The sequence below is a fragment of the Eutrigla gurnardus genome (assembly GCF_963514095.1).
Source record: "Eutrigla gurnardus genome assembly, chromosome: 9".
Classification (NCBI taxonomy): domain Eukaryota; kingdom Metazoa; phylum Chordata; class Actinopteri; order Perciformes; family Triglidae; genus Eutrigla; species Eutrigla gurnardus.
Window position 1 is genome coordinate 25744076 of NC_139923.1, and position 20355 is coordinate 25764430.

General features: G+C 43.7%; 1 long non-coding RNA gene across 1 annotated transcript in view; it reads right to left on the bottom strand.

Moving 5' to 3' along the window:
• LOC311018932 overlaps positions 1-19350 on the bottom strand; it is a 73214-nt gene extending 53864 nt beyond the window's left edge. The window contains exon 1 of the long non-coding RNA XR_014597766.1: positions 19176-19350. This is a non-coding gene — a long non-coding RNA (uncharacterized lncRNA). The remainder of the gene's footprint in view (positions 1-19175) is intronic.
• Positions 19351-20355: the final 1005 nt, after the last annotated feature.

Genomic DNA, 20355 nt, shown 5'->3' on the forward strand with positions numbered 1-20355 from the left:
GAAAACAGTGCAGCATTGTTTACCATCTGCAAAAACAAAAACAACAAAAAACGATCTGTATCGGACGATGTGTCATAAAAAAAAAAATCAAGGTATCTCCAAAGTTACGTTTGCTGCACTTTATTTCCTGCTGATCCGACCAGCGACTCAAACCGTGACACAATCCGAACAGTGACTTCTGCGACCCGTTTACACCCTCGGTACGTCCCGGTAGCTAACGTCCCAGGAGCGAACGTCCCAGGAGCTAATGTCCCGATAGCCTCGAAGGTCTCAAGACAACCGCTGCACTCGGTCAGGACGGCGCGGCTGGCAGAGGCGACCAGCAGAGTACAGCCCAGTGCAGTCAAGTATGATCTAACCAGGAGTCTAGCAGACTCCTACAAATACAGTAGGTGCCTGGTACAAACACAGTACACCACAGTGTGGCTCAGACTGTCTGGGCTGAGAACACACTGCAGCTAACAGATACAACGCAGTATGGAAAATCACGATACACAGCATGGAAAATCAAAGATTATTACACTGCAGAAATGTCGAGAGAATATGGTACAGGCCCGGGGACGCCGCGGTAAAACTGTAGTGGAGTCTAGATGGGCACGGGATGTAACCCAAACACCCAAACGTAGCGGGTGAAGTACAGTAAAGGGATTCAAGATGAGGAGGGGGGGGATTGAACGTAACAAGCAAGCACACATAAAGCCCGTCTCATTCTTTTTTTCCCTCCCTCCCTCTCTCTCTCTCCGTCTCCCCCCCTCTCTCTCACCATTACAGCAGCATTAGAAGCTGAGCTGCTCAACTGTTCCAAGATGTCAGAACTACAAAGCTCCCTTGAATGAGGGAATGTGGGGCCCAGGGCGGCGAGTGGGTCTGGAACAGCTGGCCCAGTGGTGGGGCCTCCTGTTCCCTCGCTCTGCAGCCGCTAGCTAGCCGGGACAAGACAGGGATGTCTTGCTGGGCGGTGGTGTGTGTGTGTGTGTGTGTGTGTGTGTGTGTGTGTGTGTGTGTGTGGGAAGGGGGTCAGGGATAGTTTCTGTCTCCTCATTGTAGGAGGGATGACATCGGGATCACCAGCCAGGTCCCCCTGACCAACGCCGGCGAGGACGGGGTGGGTGGGAACAGAGGCGAGGGGTGTGGGGGGGATGGGGGTAGTGTACGGCCGGGTGACGTTGAGGAATTGTTGCCAGCGATCAAGTTCATTTCAGGGCTCGGAGATTTCAGTGAACAATGTGGTTGCAACGTTGCACAATGACATGTAGGGTACATGAGCAAAACGGAACTGAGGAAACGGAGGGGAACAAAGCAGCGACTCAGAAAGTTAACTTATGGATTTATTTCACAACACACACACACACACACACACACACAGAATTAGATGCATGCGCGCACACACACACACACACACACACACACACACATGTGGACAGAGGGCTGCATCCCCATCTGCTCGTGTGCTTTGGTGAGACGTGGAAAATTACAGGGGAGAGAACACTTGTGGCTTCCATCTCGTCTTTGGTGTCAGAGAAGTGTGACTTAAAAGGGAGGCGGATAAAAGGGAGACAAACTATTTTCGACAACTGTAAACAGGAGAAAGCTCTGAGCTGTCGGAGCTTAGCACACAGGAAGGAGAGAAGCCCCATCACATAAGGTTTCGGAGTTCAAGGGAGGTTTCCAGTTTAAAATTGAGCTTAATTCTGCAGCGGGGAGCGTCCGACTTCCCGGAGTGTGAACACAGATGAACGTACGGGTGTTCATGCGAGCTCCTTGCGGGACACCGCAGAGTAGACGGCTCAGATATTGCAGAGAACATGCACGATGCAGAATGGGATTTTAAGCAGATCTGCACTCAGGGTTAGAAGAGCCGCAAATATGTAAAAATGTTCCCAAAACGACATCGGGGTCCCATGAAGGGGTTTCTCTTGTTCAATTTAGATACGGCACCATTCATGAATCTCACTCTAAGTGAATTGTTACTCTTATTTTTTATTGCTGCTGTTGTCAACTGCATTAATGAGATACATATGAATTTGCCGGAGGTTTTTTTCTGACGGATGAACCGCAACACGCATCAACACACACACGAGCACATAGAAATGTAAGTGGCAATGAAACACACACACACACACACACACACACACACACACACACACACACACACACACACACACACACACACACACACACACACACACACACACACACACACACACACACACACACACACACACACACACACACACACACACTTCCTGCTGGGGGTGGGAGCACCCATAGATTGCAAAGTGCCCAAATTCTAAAACAGCAGAATAAAACATCCCCCTTTTTGCTTTTATTTTTTAAAGAGAAGACTGGATTATTTTACAGGAGTTTCCGTTTCAGGGCGCCACACAGTTGACCGTGCGTCCGCTCCACACAACAACATAAAGCTCGGTCTCCGGGCGGCCAAGAAAGGCATCCAACTAAGATTAGAGCCGCTCTTAAAACCAGATCTTAATTGTGTACGTTTGTAATTATACAATGGTTCGCCTCTTCCCTTCAGAGTAACTTAAACATCTGGAATTGGGCACGACATGGGGCTTTTCTTCACCGCTGCAGAGAAAGAGAACGTGAAGGAGAGAAAGAACGAGGCCCCACAAACAAACTGGTGAAGATATGACGGGGAAATGTCGGGCTTTCCTTTTCTAGTGTGCAAGCATGTGCGGTATGTGCTGGATGAGGACACAAAAGATGATTCCTGGAGTTCCTCTTTTGGCCCAGAAACACAGCGGCGGAGCAGCCAGCCAGCGTTTCAATCAGCCAGCCAGCCCAACAGGCCTGCAGCTGCGGCAACTCGTGCTTCTTGAGGTCTCTCAGCAGCTTTCCTGGAGACTGCAGTGCACGAAAAGGCATCGACGCCTGGAGGCCGGAGGAGAACTCGTACTTTCTAACAGGTCAAACTGCCTGATTGACTTACAGTGTATTCCTGCTGTTTGCTTTGCAAACTGTTTCTGTATGTCTTCACTCAAGGAAATCACAGAGACAGTTTCCACTGCAGTGAATGAAAAGCCTTATTTATTTAGACGGAGGGGGTCAAACTCAGGTTTGATTGACATAATGGCATGGAAACAGTCCATTCATCCCCCCCCTATACACTACTGCTTGTGACAGGCTGCGCTTTGAAACCTGAGCCGGCAGCAATCTACTCCTGATGTATGTATAATGTTAACATTAAGTGAGGCAATAGCGCTCATTTCCTTCGTTTATTATTGCACACACTGGTTACACAAAGAGCGCAATCTTCCACGATTCACTTCTGCAGCGGGAATCGAGAAAAAAAAGAAAGAAAGAGGAAGCTTCCTTCTGTGGGAAAGGAGAGGACAAACACAGAGAGTCCCGGGAGTGCGGTGGGTCATTCTGAAGGTGGGAAAACAAGGCTGCACGTTCATCGGGATCTGATTCAGAACATTTTAATGGGATACGACAGTTTTTATAGGAGCTTTGTTGGAGAATGAATGAAGAGAAATGAAAGCAATGGAAGAAAATCTGTGCCCGTCAGGCTTGTAGTTAGCCTGAGAGTGACATCACGTATTTAATACGCCTAAATATGGTGGGATGTACGGCCAAACGCAAGGGAATATGGATGCGAGGAAAAAGTGAAAATATGGCTTCTATTCCGATGAACTCTCTTTTCCTGCCGAGCCTTTTCCGTATTATGACGATCAAACAATTCTCTGACTCCCAAGTTGCACACTAATAACATCTGGTGTCTAAAAAAAGAAACCCCTAGATGAAAGGGCAACTCACAGTAAAAATGATGGACTGACAAAGAACAAGTGGCACCGAAACCACATTTTAAATTTCTCCCCATATCCCCGTCAGGGCCGACAAAGAGAGACAAGCCTCTCCTGCGTCAGATGAGAATGTCACTCGAGTGTCCTAAATCCCTACAATGAGTCAATTATACCTCTGCTCAGTCACTGACATTTGGTGACCTGAAACTGACTCCAGAACAACTGGCAACCCGACTGCTGACTACAATGCCTGCGAGACATTAGCCTTCTAACTGTCTCCTTGGTATTCGCTCTGATGCTTCTGAAAAAAAAAAAAAACACGTGAATGAAAATGTGGCAAAAAATATTATCAGAAAAATATCAGGTGTGTGGACGTGGAATGTTTCCTTGGCAGGTGGCATTCCCTCGAGGACACACACACACACACACACACTGTCCTCTGCGTGAGATGACTCACATGCCGTGACATCTGGTTAGTGTTGGAAACATTGTTCGGGGCAGCGCGGTGACTTAACGCTGCGTACACATAATGGAAGGAAAAGGGAAAAGGAGAAAGCCATGGAATAAAATACATTATTACGATATTAGGCCTCGGTTCTCTATTAATGTTTTTTCCTCTGTTTAACAATGGGACACCTTCCCTCCTCGGGTAAAGGAGAGGTGGTAAGAGAGGTCAGGGCCGAGAGGCGGAAAACACTAGAATCATGGAAGAAAGTTGATTCTTGATCAACTCAGAAACATCAAATCTTCCTTTTCTTTTTTAAATATCTCACTTTCTTCCTCCTGTCTGCACACGTTCCACCTTCACAGACATAATAGTGAGTTCTTGGACTAAAAGTTGGTGGAGAGAGTGTCACGTCTGGTTTAAATGAAACAATAGCATTAACCGTGCATGGAAATGAGCCCCGGAGAAAAAAACATAATCTGCGATGAATTTATCCTCTCATCGCTCATTACTGCGTCCCCCACATGGCTTCATGTGTGGGGAGACGCTGGTAAGAGAGAGGCTGCTGAGGAGACCCACCTCCCTCTTCTCCCAGCACTGCCTCAGGAATGCTTTTCTTCTGGCCCCCTCAGCCCCATGTGTAGACGCCCTCTCCGCAGGGTGTGTTTTGCATGTAAAGCAGGCTGCAGATGCTGTCCGCAAAAAAGCGACCAGGAGGGACAAGGGTGGGGGGGGGGAGCAGGACACAAGGAGGCCCCACTGCCATGCCACCCGCCTGGCCTGGCCTCGCTTTGCTGCCACCCCCCCCGCAGCCCCCCCTCCCACAACACCTCTCATTACTTCACCCCTCGACAGTCCCCCTTTCCATCCCCGGTTCGACATGCCACCCCTCCATCACCAAGCCCCCCCCCCCCCCACCCCCCCGACCATCCCTCTGCCACCCTCCCAGCACACGCAGTTGTGCGTCTCCTGGGAAACAAGCTCTAGTTGGTGTATAAAGGCACGCTGAACACACACACACACACACACACACACACACACACACACACACACACACACACACACACACACACACACACACACACACACACACACACACACACACACACACACACACACACACACACACACACACACACACACACACACACACACACACACACACTTCAGTGAAAGACATTTGGACACAGAGACAGAAAGAGAGAGAGAGTGATCACCTCTAATAAAATGGTTCTTTACAATCTTGTTATGCATATTCGGCTTGACATGACTACATTCAGGGGAAATAATTAACAAGTGTATGGCGTACATTAATATTGCATTTGACAGCAGACAGGTGGCTGGCTGGGAGCAGATGTTAGCAGGCAGGGAGAGAGAGACAGAGAGAGAGAGAGAGAGACACTGAATGAGCGGGAACTTATGACAGGGTTCTGTAAACACAGATAGCATCAATGTTTCATTAATGTTGTCATTTACAGTTAGATTAATATATTAGATGATCAACACTAAATGTATTTCAAATAATTCTGATAAAAAAAAAGATAAAAAAATGTAAAATTCCATCTTTATTCATTGACTTATTTTATGGTTTATAGATTTAATGAATAATCAACACATTGATTTGTATAAATCACAGTTAAAACATGCTCAGCTCTACATCCCTGTTTGATACGCATCTATTATCTCTCTAGTATCTGTTGCATGAGCTCCAGCGATTATAATCATTCATCTTTCCAGCTCCTCTGTCTGCTGCACACAAAGCACCACAGTGTGGCCAGTCGGGGTGGGTGCAACTGGGATGACATAATGGTGTTTTCCATCCAACTTATCCACTCCCGGCATCTGCACTGTGTGCGTGCGTGTGTGTGTGTGTCACTGATAATTTCAATTTTTGTCACTTTTACAGTATACACAAACATCAGCAAGGCTTTACATGTGTGATCCCAAAGATCAATTTCATTGTCCTGTTCTGTATACTTAAATTTGTGTACTTAAATCTGTACAACGTCAAATGTTTACTTTTTATCCTGTTTGTTATCATTGTTTTGGTTGAATGTCTATTTTTTGCGTATGTATATTGAGAGCGATAAAAGCCGGGGTCAATTATTCGTATTACTTGGCCAATAAAGCAATAATTCTGATTCTGATGAAGCCGAATTGATCAGGCACCTGATTTAAGCTATTATGTGCAAAAGCAACACCTGACAAATGAGTGTTGAGGGATTTAAGGCCTTTTGAACATCCTCCGACGTGATTTTATTCTTCAACAAAACAAAGAAGAAACGCTCAGATAACAAGAGTAAACACGGGTTGATGCTGAGATTGTGAGTTTGTGTGGGCTTCCCTGTTTCCCCTGAAGCTGCACCAATCACCCCCACTTTACCCAAATTGCACTGTTACATGTTCGACTCATTGCCCGACATATGTTGCTCTTACTGTACCAGAATGCAGTAATGAAGGCTGCAGGATGAGCAGCAACACCATTGTTTGTAGAGAAGCCCCCCGACTTGGAATCCAAATCACTTCCTCTTTTTTTATTCCTAAACACTGCAATTTCTCACTGTACCCACTTCTCTTGTCTACGGTTGCCGTGTGACTCTGTAGCTAAGGGGGCCGGCAGCAAACACATGGGTCAGGGAGTCTCCATACTTTGGAACCACTCTCGACCTATCACAAATTCCTCTTTCTTGGCTGCTATACCGTTTTCTCTCTCTCTCCCTTTCCTCTTTTCATCAGCGCTGGCAGTAGAACTGTAGTCTGCATTCTGCACTAATTAACAAGCTTCGGAAGAAGACCACCAAACTGGTGAACTGGCACACTCGACACACGCTTACAGTAAGACTCTCTTTCACTTCAGGGTTGTTTTTTATCTTTCTTCATTCTCTGCCCGTCCCGCTAAAAAAAGGGCTGTGTTCAAGATTGCATTGCATTAGTCAACACTACTTTTCAAGCTAAGACGGATCCCTGTGTAAAGTTGAGACCACACACACATACACACTCATACACACACACACCCACACACACTCTCAGGCACACAGTGAAAATGATCTACGCCCTTGCCATTGACCCCGCTACTAACTCTTGCATGGCAGCTAGCCTTGCAGTGAAAGCTTGCTGTGTGTTATCAGAGTATCTGAATAAACAACTGCAACATCCACATGGGCCAAGTTGGCAGCTCTCTCTCTCTCTCTTCCCCTCCCTCCCTCCCTCCCTCTGTGACACCCTGAAAACAGTAAATAAGACATAGTCTCTAACTCGACACACCAGACGGTTTGTTACACCGAACCGTCAAAGAAGCCGTCATTGGAAACATCTGTCAATCAAACTCTTGCTTTCAGAAAAGAACCGGATCCACCTTTATGTCTGACTGTTTGAAGCAAATCATGGTTTCATTTCAATATGACATAGTGCATTTCAATTTATATCCATTGACCCGTATTTTCTGATACCATCCGTCTCAGTCAGGAATACCAGAACCATGGGGTTTTTAATCGCATTATTAACCACACTTTTTGAGACTTGGGAGTCAAATTGGACTCTGAGGACCATTGACTGGATTTTTGTGTTTCCCCATTGTGTATAGTTCAGTATCAGTCTGGGGAATTATCAACATCTTAACAAATCTGGACCTCCGGTTCATGAGATTACCTGGTGGGACATATTCTGTATCTCAAATTCATGTAGGCCCATTCCCAAAGTCTTCCTCTAAAAATTAATCACTTGTAAATCAACCTTACCCATGGATGGTGCCCATGTAACATTAGACCAGTGTTTTATGATACATGATAAGGCCAGATAAAGGAAACGATCATAGCTGACATCTGACCTCCAGATGTCATTCAGCAAATTAAATAATCTCATAGACAAGAACATAGAGTTGTCCCTTTATCCGATATGTGTTACCATGGCAACACATTGTCGGTGACACGGTGAGAATGACTGTGATGCTAATTTTGCCTCCGAATTGGGCACCAAGGTGCGTTTAGGTTCGCGCTATTGTCTTTCTCTCTATGAAAATTAGCACAACATTCAAGAAGGCACAACACAAACACACACACACACACACACATTCACACACAGAAGTTAACACTGGAATGTACACAAACACACACAAATACTCTGCGTCAAAACCCCAAGCTGCCGGTCTGGAGGCATCAATCGAGTCTCTGTTCGGTCTCCTCACCCTCCGAGGCTCCGCTGCCATCTTCAACCACCAACATTCAAACCACACAATTTGTCATAGAGCAGCACAAACTAAAACTACACAAGCAGCCTTTCAAATGCACTTAAAGTTAAATCAGGTACATGCTCTCCTTTGATGATACAGTACACTAGACTAGGAAGGGTCTGACTAGCTTCCTTCCTTAGTCTTCCCTTGGGAAAGTTACTGAATAAAGGGGGCCGAGTGGGGAGGTCACAGGCTGCCTCAAAATTCTTGTCACGAAGAGAATTCTTAACATTTCTTAAATGCCTTGATTGCCAATGTTGCAATCAAACAGTAGCTCCCAAATGGATGGAGTGCGTTAATCGGACAGAACTAGGACAAAAGTTAGAGACGTGGTCTTGTGACCAAAGGGGAAAATGTTGGTTCAAATCCCTGGAGAGGCTGGAGAGAATGACTCCAGACAATTTCTGTCAATGTGCCCTTGAGCAAGAGATTCCATCCACAAATATCCATGTCGAGGAGCTCAGTGCCCCCTAGAAGTAGAAGGCTGCATAGCTCTGAGGTGCGTGGAGCACTGGCACTAAAAAGTTGAGTTGGAGTCGGATAAATAAAGTGTGTCCCTGTATTCTTGGAACCACGATGAAATTGCCAGGCAAAGAGAGACAAAACGTACAAAAGAGGAGGGAGATTACGCAGCGACAGAAGAGGTATTTATTGTCCACCGTCATCTGACAAACTCAACTATGCGAGTCAAAAGCCTGACAAGAAAACCCAAACATATAAAACAAGAGCCGAGGGGTGAAGAATGAAGGAATGCCAGGAAGACGGTGGGTTCAAGGAGACAGTTTGCCTCGTTTCCCAAAGAGATGCTCTGGCATGCCAGTGATCACAGACAGGCCTTCCAGCGTTAAGTGACTCTGAATAGCAAGCGAGAGGACGGAGCAACAAGCCTGCTGGACCGGAGCGGGGCGAGTGTTCTGGGGGCCGAGGCGGGAGGCTATCGCGGGCCGGGGCCAACCGCTAGCCACGTGCTCCTCGCCGAGGCCTCGTGAATTATTACATTTCATTCTGTTATCTTTCATCATGGTTCATTACGGACAGACAATTGGGCTTCAAGAGAAGCACCACGCTCAGGCCCCCAGATGCCCTCAGAAAGAGAGAGAGTGAGGGCGAGAGAGAGTCAGAGAGAATCCCTGCACTCTCCACTGAAAAGGACGGAGGAGGATGGACAAAAACACATTGTCCGTGGATTTAAAAAGGAGGCTTATGGCTGCTATGAAAAAAAAAAGAAAAAAAATGTGCTTTTAGAAGGAGAGAAGAATGAATCTGCCCGCTGATGCACGCTCAATGAGATGTACGCCGGCGGAGCCATAGAAAAAGAAGCGAGAATTGAAAGGGATGGAATCTGAGGCAAATGACACTCGAGTGTTTCGAAAATAACTGACAGCTGCACAATAGGACACCAAAACAGACTGCAATCTGCCCACGGACAGATGAAAAGACAGGGGCCTGAATAGAAGTACGACCAAATACATACAGAGATACTGTTCATTCATAGCAAGAGTGGATAAAGAGACAGCCGTGCAAATGCACATGAAAGGTGAGGTTTTGCTCTCATAAAATGAACCAAACAAAGACTCTGTGAAACAATTAGGCTTTCTTTCTTCATTTTTAAGTACGGGAGTGCCAAAAGTATTCTTAAGTTTAGGGGCCTGGAGAGATTTTTTTAATTTACCAGAGTCACATTGAATGCATACAAAAGAAAAACGTTCGGATTCAAACGGAGACAAAACAGAAAACCAAATGCCACTTTATCACTGGAGTTGTAAGGAGTTCAGTAGGATACTGTAGGAGGTATTGTTGGAGCTAATCACAGCTGGTTGCAAACCTGTCTGAGTCAAAGAGACGTAACAGGAACGCATGCGTACTCGTATAATCGCAGTGTCTTGCTTTGTCACATGTGTGTGTGTGTGTGTGTGTGTCCAGGAGAGGTGAGTATCAGAACACACTCCTCTTGTCACTCGCCGTTCGCTGCATAACACAGACATTTTCCATTCTGTCAGCGCGAGCAGCGAGCACACTGGCTCCTTCTAAACTCAGCCGCCACTTCATTAAATGACTTCAGACTCTTGGCAGAGTCAGTGGGAAAAGTCTATATTAACTGTGTGTGAGATCCACGGGGTGACCAACAAAGGCCATAGTTGTTCCTCTGTGCCGGGTGCTGCTCGGGGGGGATTCTGGGGGCCTATCGGGGTACCCCTCCGCTGGGCCCTCTGCCTTATTTTTTAGTGTCTCGCTTCTTCTTCTTCTTCCTCTCAGATCGCACATACATGCAGACAAAAACACACAGTGACACACGCCAGAGTCAAATAAAGATTTGATGACTTTTGCCCTACTTTCCAGGAAAGCGGTGTCGCGACTGTCAGTACTGTAAATCAGCGAAATGTTGAAATGGTGGGGGCACGGTTCTGACATCATTAAGCAGGATTGATCGCGTTATGGAGGATCGAGCCAAGTTATGAGTTGCATGAGGGGGTTGGGGGGGGGCTGCTGTGTGTTTAGACTGGGGATTGGAGGGAAGGGTAGGGAGGTGATGTCTCTTCTGGTGACAGCTGGCTCGTTTGTTTACAGGAGGTTCAGCTGGAGAGGGGCGGCCCGGTGGTACCTGATGGCCAGGAGGAGAGAGCCGGCGGCTGATTCAAAGAATGCACTGTCGCTCAGACCCAAAGTGATGGGACGTCTGGGAGCAGATGGGCAGAACGGCCAGTGGTATTTAGGAAGTGTGTATTTTGTAATGTAAAGTGAGCTTTGGTAGTTAAACCATGTCATAAAAACTGGAAAATAGGAAAAGTAGGAATATTGACCGTTTCATGGGGCTGTTAAAGGAAAACCTGCATGCCTCATGTCAATGAATAAAACACACAATGCAATGGAAGATATATCATAACCAAAAAAAGAGCTCAGACAACCCTCAATCAATAACTTTTCACTCCCAAACGTCCATATTGGTATAAGCCTACAAAAGCCAGGAGTGTCTCCAACACACCAGAACGCCTCCTTTACATCACAGTAAGTTTCCTCTTCAATAACAGCTCACGAGAGGGAAAAAAAGATGGTGACAAAAAAGTCAAACAGGGAGTGTCGAGAGGAAGACAGGTGAGCACTGAAGTGTGGGAAGGAGAAAGAAATAAAAGGTATTTTTGGTGGAGAATCCTTGTCTCCTCATCCATGGTTTCACATCCGCAGACAAATGGAAGGATAGATGCAGATATAGACACACAGACACGTCTGTGGTCTGGATGTCTTAACACTTTTTCTTTTTCTGATGCTAATAAAACACACAGAAAAGCTGAAGCCTCAAATGTGAAATGTGCTACAACAACAAAAAGACACAGCTGCACAGTCAATCAATTGGATTGACTTGATATGCCGGTAATGGCTAACTTCTGTGGTGTCCTTTCCCCAATCTGGTGGATTTATTTGTTCTAATTAAGCAGATTAGGACCACACGCTTTCACAAATTAAGTAATTCATCTTAATGTGACAAGTCGGAGGGGGAAAAGGCCAATTACCAGCAGGAGAAAGGAGCAATTTCTTCAGTACCGGGAGGTGAAGAGCCTGTCAGAGAGGGTTAACATTTACACCCTACCTTCGGGTAACTATCCACACACGCTGTCTCATATTCCCGTGTAGCCACCGTCTCTCCGCCAATGCTACATTTCATTTATACAGCTTCTACGCCAGCCGTAATGTCAACACCAATTAACCTCATCAAACGTTTGCATGTGCAGTATAAAACATAATCTGAGGAAGAGAGGAAGATATATATACACACACACACACACACACACACACACACACACACACACACACACACACACACACACACACACACACACACACACACACACACACACACACACACACACACACACACACACACACACACACACACACACACACACACACACACACACACACACACACACACGTTTGTCCATCTAAACTTACAGTGTAGCCCTGGAGTTGAAAATAGTCCACTACGTCTACACTGTAACCTCTGCAGCAGAGTGATGGTAGTATTGGTTTATGTGCGGGTGTTTCAGAGGCAGCGTGGGTGTGCACTCTGTTGTGTTCATGCACGACTGCAGATCTAAAGCATAACTGGAGGACACAAGGATGCAAACAGGTTACACACACACACACACACACACACACACACACACACACACACACACACACACACACACACACACACACACACACACACACACACACACACACACACACACACACACACACACACACACACACACACACACACACACACACACACACACATTCAGAACTTTTTCTTTGCACGTCCATCATCTGCTGAATGCGTGAGAACACAATTCAGTTGAGACTTCGTCCTCCGCGTCGCCAAGAGTTCACAAAGCACACCTTTCACTGAAAACGCCTCGACAAGGGAAGTTGACTTTCAATTAAAGTACACCGCAATAAGGTTCACACACACACAAGCGCTAACCTCCAGGTGACTCCCCGGCATCCTGATCCATCCGCCGCCTTACACGAGGAGATTTAGAGCACAAAATGAAGGAATAACACCGGAGCAACAATATGGCTCAGTTCTTTTCACCGCGGGGTTTCCCCCTGAAGGAGATGTTTGGAGTTTCAAAATACTACATCCTTCCTACTGTGTATGAATATTCTGAATGGGGATCTGTGCCTCTAATTGGCCCTTTTACCTTTTTGTCATGTCTCTCTCTCTGTTACACTCAATCTAGTGTGTAACTTGCTCACACTACATTCCCATCTAATCCACATCCATCGTCTCTGTGGAACACACTCGAGATTGGTTTGCTTGCTAGTGTAAACTTCCCAGTTGAGGTCAGATTTCGGGGTCACGGGGCTCTACGGAGGCCCACGTAGCCAGAGTTCAAAGAGAAACAGGCATGAGCAGGGGAGCTAGCTTGGTCCAGCTTGGTTTTAGTGTCATTTTAAGAGTTTCAAGCACATTTTGATGATTATCGGGAGAATATCGTAAAACGCAATTTCATTTGGTAACTCAGAATTTAAATCTTTGCTGTGACAGTGTGAGGTGTATTTCATGACTGGCCTTTAAAAAGTTGCTAAATACAACATCAGAAGCATTTTTATTGCCTCGCAATGGTGGCAACAGCTGAGCCGGCGGCTCATAGCTAACAGTGCTAACCGCACACAGCGCTTCACTATTCTTCTGTATCTTTATATAGCAAACTGTTGCTGCTATATTAAAGCTCTGGAATCTAATTTAGCACCTTTAAAATATGTATTGATTTTGTGTAGAGAGGTGTGGAAGCAATCATCTTCCAGGCAGAGGAAGGACTACTTTAACGGTTAACAATTATTGATTAAGGCCGGGCATCAAGCGTTAAATACACAATACTGTGGCCGTAGTATAAAAAACTCACAAGTCCAGAAAGCCGGCCTGAAATGCTTCATCAGATTCATAATCTTTCATACTAATACTTTAATCAGATATGAGGTCAATCAAAGACTTCTGTTTTGATGCAAACTTCTTCAATGCTGCTTTTTAGAACGCATTTACATTTAAGATTATGTTTGGTTTCTGTTTTAACTGTAAAGTGACGGAGTAATATGAAAAGTATATTTATCATTATTATTATTATAATAAGAACATTCTTTTGTTGAATGAAAAAAAATGTGGATAAGGTCGAAACAATATGTGCATTCATCTTAAAGTTAGTTTAGGTCTTCTTTTTATATTGATTAAATTTCAGGTCCTATATCCAAATATTTGAAACAATTCTCGTCCCTAAAACTGATCTTTTCTGTTGCAGTGTAAACAAATGTGTAACTTTTTTGTAAAATATATAATTACGTTTAGTCCCTTTACTGAAGCCCACAAATATTCTCATCAAATAATGTAAGAAAGTCACACAGAGGTCAAGTTTCCATTAAACCCTCATTTCTGATTTCATCAACGGGACTTTTCTGCTCTCTAGTGGTGATGTGTGAGAACGACAGCTGTGTTATTTGTTGATATTAAAGGGCCATCAGTTTCTCAGTGATGGTGCACATGTTTAATTTTAATTTGATGTTTCTTTATCACTGCCAGAGTCTTCTAATACATCAGAAAACATGCTTGAGACGCTTCCATCCAAATATCTAAATTGGATTTTTCCAAAAATCGAAGTATAAAAGAAATTGGTTCTACTGCATAATACATTTTCATGTAATATCATATATTATTGGATGTGTTTTTGCAAATTTAGACCATAGATCGTCATATCTGAGGCACACATTCTATAGCATAACGTCATACACTTCATATATGCTTTAACAGGTGATTTAACCAAAAACAAATATGTTTTCCCGCTTTTAAACTGCTATTATATAAAATTAAATTACGGATAAATGATAATGACTAGTGGTGTTTAATGATATGATAGTTGTCATTAGAATGCAATGGAAGAACAAAGTTTTGGATACAACAATGAAATTATTATTGACTCACACCAGACAGGTGCGAGTACATTATGAGTTATTAAATATACATTAGAGAGGGAATATGGCTCGGTTAATGACGTTCGACTGCTCTAATGACACAATAGATGTTAACGCTGCAGTGATGTTAATGGGAAAGTTCATCGTGCACAACCTTTCCTGACCACTAGAGGTCAGTTTATCACCATATATTAAACTACACCCTGAATAGAAATAAAGCTTGATCCAACACGGTTTCTGCTGCAGTGAAATAAAAAAAAGTCACCGTTGTTCCAGTGCTGTTGGTAATCCCATAGCAGAGATGACGGACCTTTAATATGTTCCAGTAAACTGAGGACATAACACTCCTAATGATGTTTTATGAAATAAGAATGTGCTAATCTAGTTTTAATATCATATTTGAAGGGAAGCAAATTAAAAATGATAACAAGGAAATGTTTCTTATTCTATCGTAATACTAAAAACATTGTTTATAGAAAGTGTCTGAAACAAGAAACAATTTTGAGGAAAAATGTCTCACACATATTTGTAAAACTGAATATATCTACACAACTAAAATATATTTTCTGTGTGTGTGTGTGTGTGTGTGTGTTATCGTACCTGTGTGTATCTGTCATGTGCTGTATCTAACGGATGTAGAGCGCATTTGCAAGATACGTTTCCATTTAAAACTCTGTTCGAGAGTGAAAGTGGCACTGTTTACCACTTAAAACCAAGAAAATCATGACATAACAGTACATTTGGGAAATGCGTTGACTCGACACCACAGGGGAATTTTCAGTACCACAACATTGTCGTGACTGCAGCTGATACACCCATCAGTCAACAAGACACATCTGAAAACAGCTGTAGTGTCTGACTTACTGTTCCGACAACCAGCTTGTCTGAAAAGACGACCACAAAAAAAAAAAAAAAAGTGTCACGCTTCTACTTCACTGATCACCTAAAAACAACAACACGACGAGCCTCAGCGAGTAGGCGGAGGAACGCGTTGTGCTTCTTCTGATAATGCACAGCTGCTGATCTCTGTAAACAAATACAGTACGCGGAAATACACAAGCTGCTCTGTGGTCAATGCATCATAGATTTATGAAGAAACTTTCAATTCTTTTGGTTTGGAGACAGAGACACTTCTTTGCAACAGTTGAGTAAATGTATGTAAAATGGTTGAAAATAGTTTTTGGGGACATTTGTGTTTAATGAATGTGATGTAAAAGCAAACTCCCAAACCAGAGGTTCAACGTTTCCAAGGACCCCCTATCACATATTGTATAAAATTGTGTACCTTATTAAACCGGGTCAATAATAATGTGTAGGGCAGCCTAGTGCCGTCTATAAGTACTTTGTAATGATGTGTATACAATGCCAAGCCATAAAAATAATAATTGTTGACAGATTCATATTTTAATTCTATTTTGGAACACAATTTCTCAACATAATATTAAACAAACAGGAAGATTTATATTTGCTTATTATAGGCTGTATTCATGTGAAATAATGGGATCAAATAATTTCAGGGACCCTATACAGGAACTCTGTGGAACCCCTCAGGGTCCCGGAGCCCCTGTTGAAGATCTCTGTCCTAAACTGTTATTATCGAAGTTTCAGACGCTTTAATGTGTAACCCATGGAACTGTTTTCTTGAAGCATTTAGTTATCAGCATCTCCAAGCCAGGATGTTCTCCCTGCAGAGCAGATGCAAATCTCATGGTTGTGGTTGATCCTGGTCCAATTCTACAATGCTCAGCCTCCTCTTCCTCCTCCTCCTTCTCCTCCTGCTGCTGCACTGAAAACATGCCAGCAGTCATCCAGTAAAGAACACTTTCATTTTCACCCTTGGCTCGAAGTTCTTCCCATAGAATGATGCGTTTATTCTCCATTTTCTTTGTGTCTCAGAGGCTCAGAACAACCCGGACATCACTAAATGCAGAACCACGCAATTATGGAAATACGTCACCGCAATCATAACTGATGTTAATCTCTTATAGGAAATGTCACAATTTTCTTGCCTTTTACTGCCCGATCACTAACTCTCTGACACTGAACAGATCCACAGCAACTTCTCAGCGCGACTGCATGCAATTAAAAACCAAACCAAACCACCAAAACAGTGGTGGTCTGTGTGAGTTTAGGATGCGATGACAGGAAGCGATGACGCCAGCGTGTTGCATGTACGACGGCAAACTTTGCTTCGCCGCGAGAGAGCGGCTCGACATGAAAACAAACTCGTCTCCCTGCGAGGTGTCATCACTACTTGAGATAACCGTCACGCAGGTTAAGGTTTTTGATTTCAGGTGAACTCCAGCAGGCGGCAAATAAATAAATAAACGTGACAGAAAGTCAACGTGCATCGCATGCTAAAAATATGATTTTACTTCATCCTGCAAGCTCAGGTGTTGTTAGAAGATTCATCATCCAGTTTGGTTTGTCAGAAGTGTGTCGGAACTATGAGGCACATGGAGGTTTTACGGTGTTACTATACATTAAATGACCCCAAACTGTGGTAAAGTTTCATTATTATTCAAGATTTGCCTGGATCAGCTGTTCAGGAATCTATAATAATTTGTGGGAAATGGGTAGCCGCATTAAAAAGTTGTAAACTACAGTATTTATTCAGTTTTAGACAGTAATAGAGATAAAAATAATAAGTGACTTCATTTCTTTTTCTGTCTTTGCATGGATTTACCCAATATTGGTGAAATCACATGGAAGTTGAAGCTCACAGTTTACATGTTAACCCATTTTGCCAGAGTGCCAGCTCACATCCAAAACAACATCCAGGGGCCAAAAGCTGCTGGTAAAGCGGAGGGGGGCAAAAATAGCACTCAAGTGTTTCACTCTCCGAGGGCTTTTAGAGATGACTACACACACCGGCCATGAGGCATACTGAGAATCAAAATAGAAAACCAACAAAAGAGCACGGTCCAATCAAGATGAAATAAACTCTGCAAACGGTACAAACCACAAATGTACTCAAAAGAAATGCGTCACATTTCCACAGAAAGTAAGAGCGCTGAAAATCATGATTGCATAGTCCTCCCCCTATCCTCCAAACCCTCCTCCCCTCCCCTCCCTCCACCAGACATGAGTTTCTGCCAAACCTTCAGCCGATTCAGATTCGCAGCCAGCCTGACAGGAAGCTTTTCCCTCCCCCTTCTTCCTCCACCCCTCCTTCAGCCACGGTGGGCGTGCTGAGGAAACGCAGAGCATGCAGATGTTGATGTTCCACAATGCAAGTCAGAAAACAGCAGACCAACGTTAAAAAAAAAAAAAAACGTAAAAGAAAAAAAATAAGTATGGCCCCTCTAGCGTGCAGTACACTTTCAGGGCCACTGGAGCTCAAGAACCCACGATGGCTCACTTTGGTCTAAAAGACAACAACTTTAAAAACTGTGGGTGAGAAAGAATCGCACAGGAATGCACTTGTTCTTCTGGAGGAAAGAAACAAAACAAAACAAGCTATTAACACCGTTTTGAAGAGCATTGGAGGAGCTTATAAAACAACATTAACACTTCCCCCTGTCAGCCTCTACCTGTGATGTCGTTGATGGGGTGTCATTTTTCTCGTGTCACATTTAGGCAATGCTTATTACCACTTTGACACATTCAAATAACAGCTCTGTTACTCAGTCAGGCGCAAGTGCTTATATATATATATATATATATATATATATATATATATATATATATATATATATATATATATAGGGAATGGAAGGACAAATATAAGATTTTAAGATTTTTTCTCCTTTTTTTTACTCACTCACCACTCACTCCCACTGAGCTGGAGACATCACAACTCCCATAAAAGTCTCTCGACTTGAATTAAAGTCCCATCTACTGATAAACGGTTTTAATACTTCTGCCAAAAACACGCGGTAATGAATCTTTCAGCTCCGTAGCAGCCAAACTTTAAGTAAACCAGCCGGCAACACTCCGACGGAGACTGACGGAGTGGGGTGTTTTTGTAGGCGGGTATTTATTTAACGTTTAACGTGAGGTACAGCCGCTCGCTACATTGAAGCGTCTTCTGACGTCTACGTGTTCTCACGAGGCAACAATGTAGCGCGAGACGCGTTCCGTCTTCCTCGTGTAAACAAACAAACATCTCCTTCGCTTGTTCCACTATTATAGGCCTACGTGACAGCTGTTTTGTACCAGCCCCACTACTACTACTACCACCACTACTACTACTACTACTACTACGAGTGTCACGAGGACGCAAACACTCGCCGCGCGCCCTCAGCACACACACATTTGATTTAAAAGAAACATGCGTCTGTCTCACCTGTGAGTTTGTGTAGTTGTGCGGGTCGGGGCTCAGGCGGGCGGCGTCGCTCCTCTTCGTAGTAAAACGCAGCGGAAGAGCTTTAAAGCAGCGTGAGAGTTGTTTACAAAGTTTCCCCGTGAACTCCGATTGGTCTGCGCGAGGACTCGTTGACGCCCCAAACCTCGGTCACCGGGCCGAGCCTCGAAGACGGCTGTTTCCGGGTTTGTCTTGTTTTCTTAAAGTTGAGTCGCCAATTTTCGGCCGCACGAGGAAGGCAGCACGAGACCTGCGATAACTGTTGGCACCTAGGGGCGTGTCCAATGCACAGGGTGCCAATTAGGAGCAACTTTGCAACAGCAATGTTATTATTAGGCTATTATTGTTAATAATCATAATGATAATAATAACAACAACAACAACAATAATAATAATAATAATAATAATAATAATAATAATAAAAGAGTAGTTAAAGCACAGCTTGGTGGGGAAACACCAATGAAAATCTGATTGTCAAAGGGACAGTCTATAATGTATAATGATATATATATATATATATATATATATATATATATATATATATATATATATATATATATATATATATATATATATATATGTTTATCAATATATATCAATATATATTTGTGTTGCTCAAAGAACCATTTTCTTAAAAAAAATAAACTCACAACGAGGTCTGTGGATTATCACGAGTAACCAGATTATGATTTCTGGAGAGAGACATTGCTGCTAGGTTTTTCCCAATTTTGTATTTTTTCTTTGTTTCTTTTCTTTTTGGCAGTCAAGCCATTTCACGAGACGGCAGACAATCTATGTTATATAGGACGAGGCAACAATATGTCTTTGGGGATTTTGGGATGAACATTACCTTTAATTTAACTTGTTCTGTGAATAAAATTCATGCCAGTGTATGCAATGTTCAATCAATGCAGTATTAGTAGTTATTAGAATTGATTGTCGCCTGTTTAATGCAAAAAAAAGGAAACATATTGCAGCCTTATGCCTTCAGTCCTTCTGAGCTGTCAGCATCTACATATTCTACTGCAGAGCAATGCAGTCTCCAGAGCCCATCAACACCTTTAGGCTGCAGCACATAACACTGGAGAGAAAAAAAGAGGCTATAAATTAAACTCTGCTTGAATTCTTATATATTTAATTGGATTTTACCCATAGAACAATA